The sequence below is a fragment of the Scyliorhinus torazame genome, chromosome 4, assembly GCF_047496885.1.
Source record: "Scyliorhinus torazame isolate Kashiwa2021f chromosome 4, sScyTor2.1, whole genome shotgun sequence".
In the NCBI taxonomy this organism is placed as follows: domain Eukaryota; kingdom Metazoa; phylum Chordata; class Chondrichthyes; order Carcharhiniformes; family Scyliorhinidae; genus Scyliorhinus; species Scyliorhinus torazame.
This window is the reverse complement of record NC_092710.1, coordinates 2,679,941-2,693,259: the sequence shown is the minus strand read 5'-3', so window position 1 is coordinate 2,693,259 and position 13,319 is coordinate 2,679,941. Positions and strand designations below refer to the sequence as shown.

The window sequence follows — 13,319 nt, the reverse complement described above, 5'->3', positions numbered from 1 at the left end:
GACCCAGCCCGAACACTATCTTGGAGAAGCACTCAGCACATGGTGGATGCCTGAGTGTCTTGCTGTGATCTCTGTGCCCTGAGCTGTCTCCTGCTGGAATCTTCAGGAAGTGTCGTGTTCCCTGTTTTATAGTGTGTCTGCTCTTGCTTGTGATTGGCTGTGATGTTGTATGTGTATTGATTGGTCCGTTGATCTGTCCATCAGTATGTACGTATGTTTGTATCATGATGTTTATCTGAATATCTTGACATCCCCCCTTTTTTACAAGAACATGTGCCTATGTTGTTATAAATAGAGATGTGTACTGAGTGCAGCTGAATGTGTGTGTGTGCAATATCTACAGCATGTACATGGGGCTAAACTATATACAAGGGGCGATGTCGGGTGCGACAGAGCAACGAGGTTGTACCACAAACAAAGAACGGGGAAATGTTGAACGACGAAACAAACTCCTGTAACGACATGGAAGAACAGAAACATATTAACACAGCGGTGTTATGAGTTCAATGTACAAACAGGCTCATAGGTCCAGCCGAGTAGGTGGGCGACGAATTCGGGTTGACCGCCTCAAGGGTGGGTCAGGATCCACCGGCTGAGGAACGGGTCTGGCCACGGGCGACGACGGAAGGGGCATGGTGACAGGAAGCTCCACGAAGTCGACATCAGGGACAACAGGAGGGCGTGGTACCGGTGTAAGTTCCCGTAGCGAGCGTGGAAGTAGGCGAAGAGCCCGGCGATTACGCCGGCGAATGGATCCATCCGGCAGGCGAACCAGGAACGAGCGGGGAGCCACGCGGCGGAGAACTTCGGCGGTTGCCGACTGGCCACCTTCTGGTAGGTGGATGCGGACGTTGTCTCCAGGCGCCAGGGCGGGAAGATCAGTTGCCCGAGTGTCATGTGCCATCTTCTGTCGAACGCGCTGCTGTTGCATTCTGTGTAGTACCGGAGCATGGTTGGTTGTGGGGACCAGAATGGATGGCACAGTGGTCCTGAGGGCGCGACCCATCAGCAGCTGGGCTGGCGAGAGGCCCGTGGACAGTGGGGCCGAGCGATAGGCCAGCAGGGCGAGGCAGAAATCCGATCCGGCAGCAGCAGCCTTGCAGAGGAGCCGCTTGACGATGTGAACGCCCTTCTCCGCCTTTCCATTGGACTGGGGATGCAGAGGGCTGGACGTCACGTGTGTGAAGCCATACGAAGCAGCAAAGGGCGACCATTCCTGGCTGGCAAAACAGGGCCCATTGTCCGACATGACAGTCATCGGAATGCCGTGGCGAGCGAAGGTGTCTGTGCAGGCCCGGATGACAGCGGACGATGTAAATCGTGCAGGCGTATGACCTCTGGATAGTTTGAAAAGTAATCTGTGATGATGTCGTAGTCCCTGCCGAGCGCGTGAAAAAGGTCCACACCCACCTTCGCCCAGGGGGACGTCACCAACTCATGGGGCAGAAGTGTCTCAGGGGGCTGTGCCGGCTGAAACCTTTGGCAGGTGGGGCAGTTGAGTACCATGTTGGCGATGTCGTCGCTGATGCCCGGCCCGTATACCACCTCTCGGGCCCTCCGTCTGCACTTCTCGACCCCCAGGTGGCCTTCGTGTAGTTGGTCGAGGACCAGCTTGTGCATGCTGTGCGGAATCACAATCCGGCCCAGCTTCAGGAGGACACCGTCAATGACGGCCAAGTCGTCCCGGACATTGTAGAATTGTGGGCACTGCCCTTTGAGCCCCCCTCCCGTCATGTGGCGCATCACCCGTTGTAGAAGGGGGTCAGCCGCAGTCTCCCGGCGAATACGGGCCAGACTGGAGTCATCAGCTGGCAGATTGGCCGATGTGAAGGCCACCTGCGCCTCGACCTGACAGACGAACCCCTCCGAGTCGGGCGGTGTGCTCACTGCTCTGGACAGGGCATCCGCCACGATGAGGTCCTTTCCCGGGGTGTAGACCAGTTGGAAGTCGTACCTCCGGAGCTTGAGCAGGATGCGCTGGAGGTGAGGGGTCATCTCGTTCAGGTCCTTATGTATGATGCTGACCAGGGGGCGATGGTCGGTTTCCACGGTGAACTGGGGGAGACCATACACGTAGTCGTGGAACTTATCAAACCGGTTAGCAAGCCCAGGCACTCCTTCTCGATCTGCGCATAGCGCTGTTCTGTGGGGGTCATGGCCCGCGAGGCATAGGCGACCGGGGCCCATGATGCGGTGTCGCCCCGTTGCAGGAGCACCGCCCCAATGCCGGACTGGCTGGCATCCGTCGAGATTTTAGTGTCACGAGATGTGTCGAAGAACGCCAATACCGGGGCTGTGGTGAGCTTAATCTTGAGCTCCTCCCATTCCAGCTGGTGTGCGGGCAGCCACTGGAACTCCGTGGTCTTTGTGACCTGGTGGTGAAGAGCCGTTGTGTGGGAGGCGAGGTTGGGAATGAACTTCCCCAGGAAGTTGACCATGCCTAGGAAGCGTAGCACTGCCTTCTTGTCTGCCGGCTGCGACATGGCTGTGATGGCGCTGACCTTGTCTGCATCCGGACGGACCCCTGACCGGGAGATGCGGTCCCCCAGAAACTTTAGCTCAGTTTGGCCAAAGGAGCACTTGGCTCGGTTGAGGCGCAGGCCGTTTTCCCGTATCCGCGCAAAGGCGCGCTGGAGACATAGAATTTACAGTGCAGAAGGAGGCCATTCGGCCCATCGAGTCTGCACCGGCTCTTGGAAAGAGCACCCTACCCAAGGTCCACACCTGCACCCTATCCCCATAACCCAGTAACCCCACCCAACATTAAGGGCAATTTTGGACACGAAGGGCAATTTAGCGTGGCCAATCCACCTAACCTGCACATCTTTGGACTGTGGGGGGAAACCGGAGCACCCGGAGGAAACCCACGCAGACATGGGGAGAATGTGCAGACTCCGCACAGACAGTGACCCAAGTCAGGAATCGAACGTGGGACCCTGGAGCTGTGAAGCAATTGTGCTATCCACAATGCTACCGTGCTGCCCCTTTTGATGTGCTCCTGTGGTTTGGTGGACCAGATATGACGTCGTCAACGTAGACGCGACCCCTTCGATGCCCTCCATCATCTGTTCCATGATCCGATCAAATACCTCGGATGCCGAGATGATGCCAAACGGCATTCTATTGTAGCAGAACCTGCCGAAAGGGGTGTTGAAGGTGCACAGCTTCCTGCTGGACTGATCCAGCTGAATCTGCCAAAAACCCTTTGAGGCATCAAGTTTTGTGAAAATTTTAGCCCGGGCCATTTCGCTCGTGATCTCTTCCCGTTTGGGTCTGGGGTAGTGTTCCCTCATAATGTTGTTGTTCAGGTCTTTCGGGTCGATGCAGATCCGGAGCTCGCCAGAGAGCTTCTTAACACACACCATGGAGCTGACCCATGCAGTTGGCTCCGTTACCCGGGAAAGGACCCCTTGGTCCTGGAGATCCTGCAGCTGCTGCTTGAGGCGGTCCTTGAGTGGCGCTGGGACCCTGCGATCCGGCCGCGTAGGACCCCTGCCTCTCCGATCCAGCTGCGTAGGACGCCTGCCTCTCCGATCCGGCCGCGTGGGACCCCTGCCTCTCCGATCCGGCCGTGTAGGACCCCTGCCTCGCCGATCCGGCCGCGTAGGACCCCTGCCTCTCCGATCCGGCTGCGTAGGACCCCTGCCTCGCCGATCCGGCCGTGTAGGACCCCTGCCTCTCCGATCCGGCTGCGTAGGACCCCTGCCTCTCCGATCCGGCCGCCTGCCTCTCCGATCCGGCCGCGTAGGACGCCTGCCTCGCCGATCCGGCCGTGTAGGACCCCTGCCTCCCCGATCCGGCCGTGTAGGACGCCTGCCTCTCCGATCCGGCCGCGTAGGACGCCTGCCTCTCCGATCCGGCCGCGTAGGACCCCTGCCTCTCCGATCCGGCCGTGTAGGACCCCTGCCTCTCCGATCCGGCTGCGTAGGACGCCTGCCTCTCCGATCCGGCCGTGTAGGACCCCTGCCTCTCTGATCCGGCCGCGTAGGACGCCTGCCTCTCCGATCCGGCCGCGTAGGACCCCTGCCTCTCCGATCCGGCCGTGTAGGACTCCTGCCTCTCCGATCCGGCTGCGTAGGACCCCTGCCTCTCCGATCCGGCCGCGTAGGACCCCTGCCTCTCCGATCCGGCCGCGTAGGACGCCTGCCTCTCCGATCCGGCCGCGTAGGACCCCTGCCTCTCCGATCCGGCCGTGTAGGACCCCTGCCTCTCCGATCCGGCCGTGTAGGACCCCTGCCTCTCCGATCCGGCCGTGTAGGACCCCTGCCTCTCCGATCCGGCCGCGTAGGACCCCTGCCTCTCCGATCCGGCCGCGTAGGACCCCTGCCTCTCCGATCCGGCTGCGTAGGACCCCTGCCTCTCCGATCCGGCCGTGTAGGACCCCTGCCTCTCCGATCCGGCCGCGTAGGACCCCTGCCTCTCCGATCCGGCCGCGTAGGACCCCTGCCTCCCCGATCCGGCCGTGTAGGACCCCTGCCTCGCCGATCCGGCCGCGTAGGACCCCTGCCTCTCCGATCCGGCCACGTAGGACCCCTGCCTCTCCGATCCGGCCGCGTAGGACCCCTGCCTCTCCGATCCGGCCGTGTAGGACCCCTGCCTCTCCGATCCGGCCTCACAGGACCCCTGCCTCTCCGATCCGGCCGTGTAGGACCCCTGCCTCTCCGATCCGGCCGCGTAGGACCCCTGCCTCTCCGATCCGGCCGTGTAGGACCCCTGCCTCTCCGATCCGGCCACGTAGGACCCCTGCCTCTCCGATCCGGCCGCGTAGGACGCCTGCCTCTCCGATCCGGCCGCGTGGGACCCCTGCCTCTCCGATCCGGCCGCGTAGGACGCCTGCCTCTCCAATCCGGACGCGTAGGACCCCTGCCTCTCCGATCCGGCCACGTAGGACCCCTGCCTCTCCGATCCGGCCGCGTAGGACCCCAGCCTCTCCGATCCGACCGCGTAGGACCCCTGCCTCTCCGATCCGGCCACGTAGGACCCCTGCCTCTCCGATCCGGCCGCGTAGGACGCCTGCCTCTCCGATCCGACCGCGTAGGACCCCTGCCTCTCCGATCCGGCCACGTAGGACGCCTGCCTCTCCGATCCGGCCACGTAGGACCCCTGCCTCTCCGATCCGGCCGCGTAGGACGCCTGCCTCTCCGATCCGGCCGCGTAGGACCCCAGCCTCTCCGATCCGGCCGTGTAGGACCCCTGCCTCTCCGATCCGGCCACGTAGGACGCCTGCCTCTCCGATCCGGCCACGTAGGACCCCTGCCTCTCCGATCCGGCCGCGTAGGACGCCTGCCTCTCCGATCCGGCCGCGTAGGACCCCAGCCTCTCCGATCCGGCCGTGTAGGACCCCTGCCTCTCCGATCCGGCCGTGTAGGACCCCTGCCTCTCCGATCCGGCTGTGTAGGACCCCTGCCTCTCCGATCCGGCCGTGTAGGACCCCTGCCTCTCCGATCCGGCCGCGTAGGACGCCTGCCTCTCCGATCCGGCCGCGTAGGACCCCTGCCTCTCCGATCCGGCCGTGTAGGACCCCTGCCTCTCCGATCCGGCCGTGTAGGACCCCTGCCTCTCCGATCCGGCCGCGTAGGACCCCTGCCTCTCCGATCCGGCCGTGTAGGACCCCTGCCTCTCCGATCCGGCCGCGTAGGACGCCTGCCTCCCCGATCCGGCCGTGTAGGACCCCTGCCTCCCCGATCCGGCCGCGTAGGACCCCTGCCTCGCCGATCCGGCTGCGTAGGACCCCTGCCTCTCCGATCCGGCCGCGTAGGACCCCTGCCTCTCCGATCCGGCCACGTAGGACCCCTGCCTCTCCGATCCGGCCGTGTAGGACGCCTGCCTCGCCGATCCGGCCGCCTGAAATTGGGAGTAGCGGCTGGTCAGGTTTTCATGAAGGACGCAGGCCTCGACTGGGAGGCTAGGGTGAGGCCTTTCATTTTGAGGAGCTGCTGGCGTAGGGTGTCCGAGGCGACCCCAAAAACAATCTGGTCCCGAATCATTGAATCGGAGGTGGTGTAACCGCAGGACTGCGCGAGGACACGGAGGTGCGCAAGGAAAGACCGAAAAGGGTCAACCCTACCCTGCAGGTGTGTAAACAGCTTCCAGTGGACGCCGAGGTTGCCAGCGATCTGCAGCGGCTGCGGCTTGCTGACGGTGTCCATGGCGCAGGATGGCGGACTCCCGAGGACGCGTAGGTAGGTCTCACAGATACTGGACCCCACTCCTGGTACCATGTCGTGTTTGTTCTCTGCTACGCAGACGAACCAACACGGTTGTGGATGGTACAACTCAGTTTTATTACTAACAATATTTACAATGATAAACTGGTTACTGAGGTTCGTTCATTACTCTCTAACCTGTGGACCCAGCCCGAACACTATCTTGGAGAAGCACTCAGCAAATGGTGGATATCTGAGTGTCTTGCTGTGATCTCTGTGCTCTGAGCTGTCTCCTGCTGGAATCTTCAGGAAGTGTTGTGTTCCCTGTTTTATAGTGTGTATGCTCTTGCCTGTGATTGGCTGTGGTGTTGTGTGTGTGTTGATTGGTCCGTTGATCTGTCCATCAGTATGTATGTATGTATGTGCTATGACGTTTACCTGAATATCATGACAAACCTTTCAGAGGCTGAGGGGTGTTGACAGGGTGGATGTGGAGAGGATGTTTCCTCGTCTGGAACAATCTAGAACGAGGGGGTTAGAAATAAAGGGGACGTCCATTTCTAACGGAGATGAGGAGAATTTAATTCCCTCAGGGAGCGGCGAGTCTCTGGAATTCTCTTCCTCAAAAGCGGGAGCAGAATCTGGGAATATCATTGAGGCAGAGCCGGAGAGATTGATCATTGACGAGGGGGGGGTGAAAGGTTATCGCGGGGGTCGGCAGGAATGTGGGGTCGAGGTTACAGTCGGGTCAGCCGATGATCCTGTAGATTGGGGCTAGAGCCTCTTCCTGTTCCTAATACATGTGTCCGTATGTCCTCTCAATCTTCGATGCTCCCAACAGTCCCAACCTGTGGAAGCTCCCCCCATCACACAAACCCCTTCATCCCAGGAATCTGCCCAGTCCAGCTTCCCGGGACCACCACCTCCTTCAGGAAGTGACACAGTAATCCTGAATTAACACCACAACACAGAGTGAGGACCCAGCGAGGCTCCTCCCCCATTCAGTGAGATCCTTAGACAAGTGGATCAGTCTCTTCACAATGCTCCAGGTGTCCGAACCCATGCCTTGTACAGCTTTAGCAAAACATTCCTATTTTTACATTCCATTTCCGTTGAAATAAATCCGGCATTACATCCCCTTCCCGAGTACTTGCTGAATTTGCAGGCTGGTCTTTTGCGATCGACGGACGAGGTGCTCCGAATCCCTCTGAGCTGTGATAAGACTCCTGATTTTACACCGCACACCCTTGCAGTAGAGGCGAAAGGTTTGGTACGAGAGGTGGTGTCATTGAAGCCTATCTCGGCCGGACGGGAAAGGCCCAAACATGCCCTTCCCGAGGAGGGGCCCCAGGTGGGTGATGTGTTGGGTAGGCTGGGTCGATGTGGACTGCACTTGATGCAGTGTAGCGAGAGACAGGCCTCCAACACTTAATAAGATGCAACACGATCTAAACTATTCTACATGTTCAACTGTGGGTTGACACTCTGCTGACTTGACTGGAGACCTGATACTAGCCTAACCAGACTTACTAACTACCACATGGTGTTTGCACTGGCCAGCTCACTAACTCTGACTGTCTCAGAGGCTGGGTCCCGAGAGAGCGGGAAAACTAGCACCCTCTGGCTTTATAGTGGTCGTGTCCTGTCTGGTGATTGGCTGCTCTGTTCTGTGTGCTTACTGGTCATCCTGTGAGCCAATCACTGCCTGTCTGCACTCCATTGTATACAGGGATGTATATTATGACATCCAGCCCCCTATTTTTTGTTTTGTTTTGTATTGTGTGTGTTGAGATAATAAATATTAAGGTGCATGTGCGTGTGGATGTGTATATGTGCGTGACGATATACAGAATGTGCTAAAATGACCTTATGTACACCGGAAGGTGTCGCTAGTGCAGATATAGGGCAGATGAAACGGTAACAACGATATTTGCAGAGGTCAAAACGATAAGGTAACACAGTTGTGCAAAAGTTCAGTCTATAAGTTTAGTCTCTGCGACGGGCGATGAATTCTGGTTGACTGCCTCCAGGGTGGGTCAGGGGCCGCCTGCACTTGGATAGGTGGGACCGCCGCCAATGCGGTGGTCGCAGAGGTCGGCAGGATTGCTGGTAGATCGGTGGCCTCGAGGTAGGGCACGTCCGGAGGAAGCATTGTGTGAGGCGGGGCATCATGGTTAGGTGGCGGGCGTGGAACTCTGCGCAGCGCTCGAAGGAAGGAGCCACCAGCCATGCGGACGAGGAACGATCTCGGGGCCACTTGCTTGACCACCACAGCTGTGGTGGACCAGCCGCCGTCAGGCAACTGCACACGAACACCATCAGTTGGGACCAGCTCGGGGAGATCCGTGGCATGAGCGTCGGATGCGGATTTCTGTTGGGCCCGAGACTGCTGCATCTTTTTTATGACCGTGAGGTGGTCAAGGTCTGGAACATGGATGGCTGGAACCGTGGTTCGCAGATTCATGAGCATCTGCGCGGGAGACAACCCAGTGGACAGCGGGGATGCTCTGTTTGCCAGCAGTGCCAGGTTGAGGTCGGAGCCTGAGTCTGCAGCCTTGCTTAGTAATCTCTTGACGATATGGACCCCTTTTTCGGCCTTCCCGTTTGACTGCGGGTAGTGGGGGCTGGAGGCTACGTGACGAAAGTTGTATAGGCGGGCAAAATCAGACCGTTCCTGGCTGTAAAAACAGGGACCGTTGTCACTCATCACCGTGAGCGGTATCCCATGCCTGGTGAACGTTTCTTTGCATGCTTTAATCACCGCCTTCGATGTGAGGTTGGGCAGTTTCACCACTTCTGGGTAATTAGAGAAGTAGTCGACCAGGAGGACATAGTCACGCCCCTTGGCGTGGAAAAGGTCGACACCGACTTTGGACCATGGGGAGGTCACTATCTCATGTTGCTGCAGAGTTTCTTTGAGTTGAGTGGCTGAAATTTCTGACATGTGGGGCAGTTGAGGACCATGTTGGCAACGTCCTGGCTGATGCCCGGCCAAGAGACTGCCTCTCGAGCTCTGCGTCGACATTTCTCGAGCCCCAGGTGACCCTCATGGAGTTGGCCGAGCACCATAGCTCGCATGCTCTGCGGAATCACAATCCAATCGAGCTTCATGAGGATGCCGTCCACCACCGTCAGGTTGTCCTTGACGTTGTAAAACTGGGGACACTGTCCCTTCTGCCAGCCATTCGTGAGGTGCTGCATCACACGCTGTAACAGAGGATCCTTGGCCGTTTCCTCATGAATTTGAATGACCCTCTCATCAGTGGCCGGAAGGGTGGAGGCACACAATTGCAGCTGCGCATCGATTTGGCAGACAAAGTCAGTTTGTTCACACGGTGTGGTGATAGACCTGGAAAGGGCATCTGCAACAATGAGTTCTTTGCCTGGCGTGTAGACAAGTTCAAAGTCATAGCGGCGTAGCTTGAGAAGGATTCGTTGTAACCGAGGCGTCATCTCATTCAAATCCTTCTGGATTATGTGGACTAGTGGCCTGTGGTCCGTCTCAACCGTGAATTTTGGGAGGCCATACACATAGTCGGGAAAGTTGTCGATTCCCGTTAGGAGGCCCAGGCATTCCTTCTCGATCTGAGCGTACCGTTGCTCAGTGGGCGTCACGGCTCTGGAGGCATACGCCACTGGGGCCCATGAGGAGGAGTCATCCCGTTGGAGGAGCACCGCCCCAATACCGTCCTGGCTCGCGTCAGTGGATATTTTGGTCTCTTTGGTAGGGTCGAAGAACGCCAGAACCGGGGCTGTGGTGAGTTTTGCCCTCAGCTCACGCCATTCGTTCTCATGAGCGGGCAGCCACTGGAATTCCCTCGACTTTTTGACGAGATGGCGGAGGGCTGTGGTGTGTGCCGCCATGTTGGGAATGAACTTCCCGAGGAAGTTGACCATCCCTGGAAAGCGGAGGACCGCCTTCTTGTCCTCTGGGGTCTTCATGGCGTTGATCGCCGAGACCTTGTCAGCATCTGGCCGCACGCCTTGCTGCGAGATGTGGTCACCAAGGAATTAGATTTCTGATTGACCGAACGAGCACTTGGCTCTGATGAGTCGGAGGCCATGCTCATGGATTCTGTGGAATACCTGCTTGAGGCGATCGATGTGTTCTCGAGGAGTTGTGGAGCAGATTATGACATCGTCAACATACACGCTCACCCCCTCGATACCCTCCGTCATCTGTTCCATGATGCGGTGAAATACCTCTGAGGCAGAGATGATGCCAAAAGGCATCCGGTTGTAGCAGTAGCGACTGAACGGGGTATTGAATGTGCACAGCTTGCGACTGGACGTGTCCAGCTGTATTTCCCAGAACCCCTTGGAGGCGTCCAGCTTCGTAAAGAGTTTGGCATGGGCCATCTCGCTGGTCAACTCCTCTCGTTTTGGTATCGGGTAATGTTCCCTCATGATGTCGCGGTTTAAATCCTTGGGGCCGATGCAGATTCGAAGCTCCCCTGACGGCTTCTTGACGCAGACCACGGAGCTGACCCAGTCCGTGGGTTCTGTGACCTTTGATATGATGCCCTGGTCCTGGAGGTCCTGTAACTGCTGCTTGAGGCGGTCCTTGAGGGGCGCCAGCACCCGACGTGGTGCGTGGATCACAGGGGTGGCGTTCGGGTTTGAGCAGGATTTTGTATCGGTATGGGAGTGTGCCCATTCCGTCGAACACGCTGTGGTACGGCGTGATGATGTCATCAATTTCAGCTGGAAGTTCTCATCAGGTGAGGCCGTCGCCTGTGAGGATGACATGGTGTGGACTCATTGAACCAAGTTCAGGAGTTTGCAGGCCCGAGCACCGAGCAGGGACGCTCTGTCAGGTCCCACGATGTCAAATCGCAGTGTTGCTTCAAATGACTTGTTGGAAACTCCGAGTTGGCATGAGCCACTGGCAGCTGTGGCATTGCCATTGTAGTCAAGGAGCTGGCAGGCCGGTGGAAGAATGCTTGGTCTGACGCGGATGGTGTCGAGCTCGGATTTGGAGATGAGTTTCGCCAATGCGCCGGTGTCCAGTTTGAACGGGATGCGAGCCTTGTTGACTGTGAGGACAGCACACCACTCGTCGTCGGGATCCACGCTGAGGATCGGGAGGTGCGTCGCTGTCTTGGAGAAAGGCAGCGCATGCTTCGTAATGATGCCCACCCGGTATGGAGATTTCAGGCACGCAGCATCAGGATCTGTTGGGCTGTCGGGGTCGGAGTCTGGCATGGCCTGCTGTATTGAACGGGCGCTCCTGCGCCGCGGCTGGGATCGCTGGATGCTGGGCAGTGGAGCAGATCTGCAAAGGGCTGCGTAGTGGCCAAGCTTGCCACACTGTAGACACCGTCGTGATTTTGCCGGACATTGTCGCTTTAAATGGGCGGAGCCACAATTCGGACACGTCATGACGCCAACGTCAGCGCGATGCGTGCGCCATTGCGCATGCGCAGTGCGGTTGAACGACGTACGCACCTGCACAGTCTGGTCATCGGTCTCGCCGTCCCCTCGGTCGTGGCGTACATGCGCAGGGGCCCGGGAAAAGCGCGCGGAATGGCCACTCTCGTCGATACTTAGGCCCTGAATTTGTGCGATGGCCTGCGCCCGTTCCGCCTCGTGGGAGGTGAGCTTTGCCGTTTCTGCTGCCCTGATGTGGGAGTACCGATTGTTAGCGTGTTCGTGGAGAACGCACGTTTCGATGGCGATGGTGAGGGTGAGCTGCTTGACTTTCAGGAGCTGCTGGCGAAGGAAATCGGAGTGGATCCCGAAAACGATCTGATCCTGGATCATGGAATCAGTGTCGAGTCAGAGTTACATGCCTGCGCGAGGATGCGGAGATGGGTCAGAAAGGATTGAAAAGGTTCATCCTTACCCTGAAGCCTCTGCTGGAAAACGTACCGTTCAAAGCTCTCATTCACCTCAATGTCGCACTGGCTGTCGAACTTCAGTAGGACTGTTTTAAATTTCGTCTTGTCTTCGCCTTCAGTGAATGTGAGGGAGTTGTAGATGTGGGTGGCGTGGCCCCCGGCTATGGAGAGGAATAGTGCGATCTTCCTGGCGTCCGACACGGCCTCGAGGTCGGTGGCTTCGAGATAGAGTTGGAACTTTTGTTTGAAGATCTTCCAATTTGCACCGAGGTTGCCGGCGATGCGGAGCTGCGGAGGAGGGCGCACGTTTTCCATGTCACCGGATGGCTGTTTGCTGGTCAACGCTGATTCACTCAAGGTAGGTCCGTCAAATTTTCAGCATCACTCACTGTTACCATGATGTGTTGGGTAGGCTGGGTCGAGGTGGACTGCACTCGATGCAGTGTAGCGAGAGACAGGCCTCCAACACTTGATAAGATGCAACACAATTTTATTTAATATCTAAACTATTCTACATCTTCAACTGTGGGTTGACACTAGGCTGACTTGACTGGAGACCTGATACTAGCCTAACCAGACTTACTAGCTACCACATGGTGTTTGCACTGGACAGCTCACTAACTCTGACTGTCTCAGAGGCTGGGTCCCGAGAGAGCGGGAAAACTGGTGCCCTCTGGCTTTATAGTGGTCGTGTCCTGCCTGGTGATTGGCTGCTCTGTTCTGTGCGCTTACTGGTCATCCTGTGTGTCAATCAATGCCTGTCTGCACTCCATTGTATACAGGGATGTATATTATGACAGCGGGCATTTGGAAGAATCGATGATAGTTTCAAAGTCACAGTTTCTGGGGCTGACGTTACCATTCAGGGTTTAATCAGTCAATTTAAATATTCCCTGGGTGGTGAAGGTGGGATTTGAACTCGCGACGCGGGTCCCAGTTACACGCATAACCAGTGCAGCGACATGGAGACAAGACTCCCGAAGATTCACCTACCTCTCTCACAGAAGAGGCCAGTGTAGCCGGGAGGACACTGACATTGAAAAGGGGGCAGGCATGTCCCCCCATTCACACAGCGAACTCGACACAACACTAAAATCAGAGAGAGAGAGAGGTGAAGACATCTTAATAACCCTCAACACAGCGCGAAACGCAGGCAGGGCCTGACACGGAGGCTAATCCCAGAGAGAGTTCAACTGACGCCCGGTCAGGGAGGGAGTGAGGACAGAGCATTGGAGTGGAGAAGGAGAGAGAGAGGAGGAGAGGTTAACGAGATGGGAATCGGGGTCAATGCGGGAGCGATGGGAATCGGGATCAATGCGGGAGCGATGGGAAT

The 13,319-nt window shown here is 57.7% G+C and overlaps 1 long non-coding RNA gene across 1 annotated transcript in view; it reads right to left on the bottom strand.

Moving 5' to 3' along the window:
- Positions 1–13,075, bottom strand: part of LOC140411544 (uncharacterized) — a 94,194-nt gene extending 81,119 nt beyond the window's left edge. Inside the window, exon 1 of the long non-coding RNA XR_011940858.1 lies at positions 12,980–13,075. This is a non-coding gene — a long non-coding RNA (uncharacterized lncRNA). The remainder of the gene's footprint in view (positions 1–12,979) is intronic.
- Between the last annotated feature and the right edge of the window lie 244 nt (positions 13,076–13,319).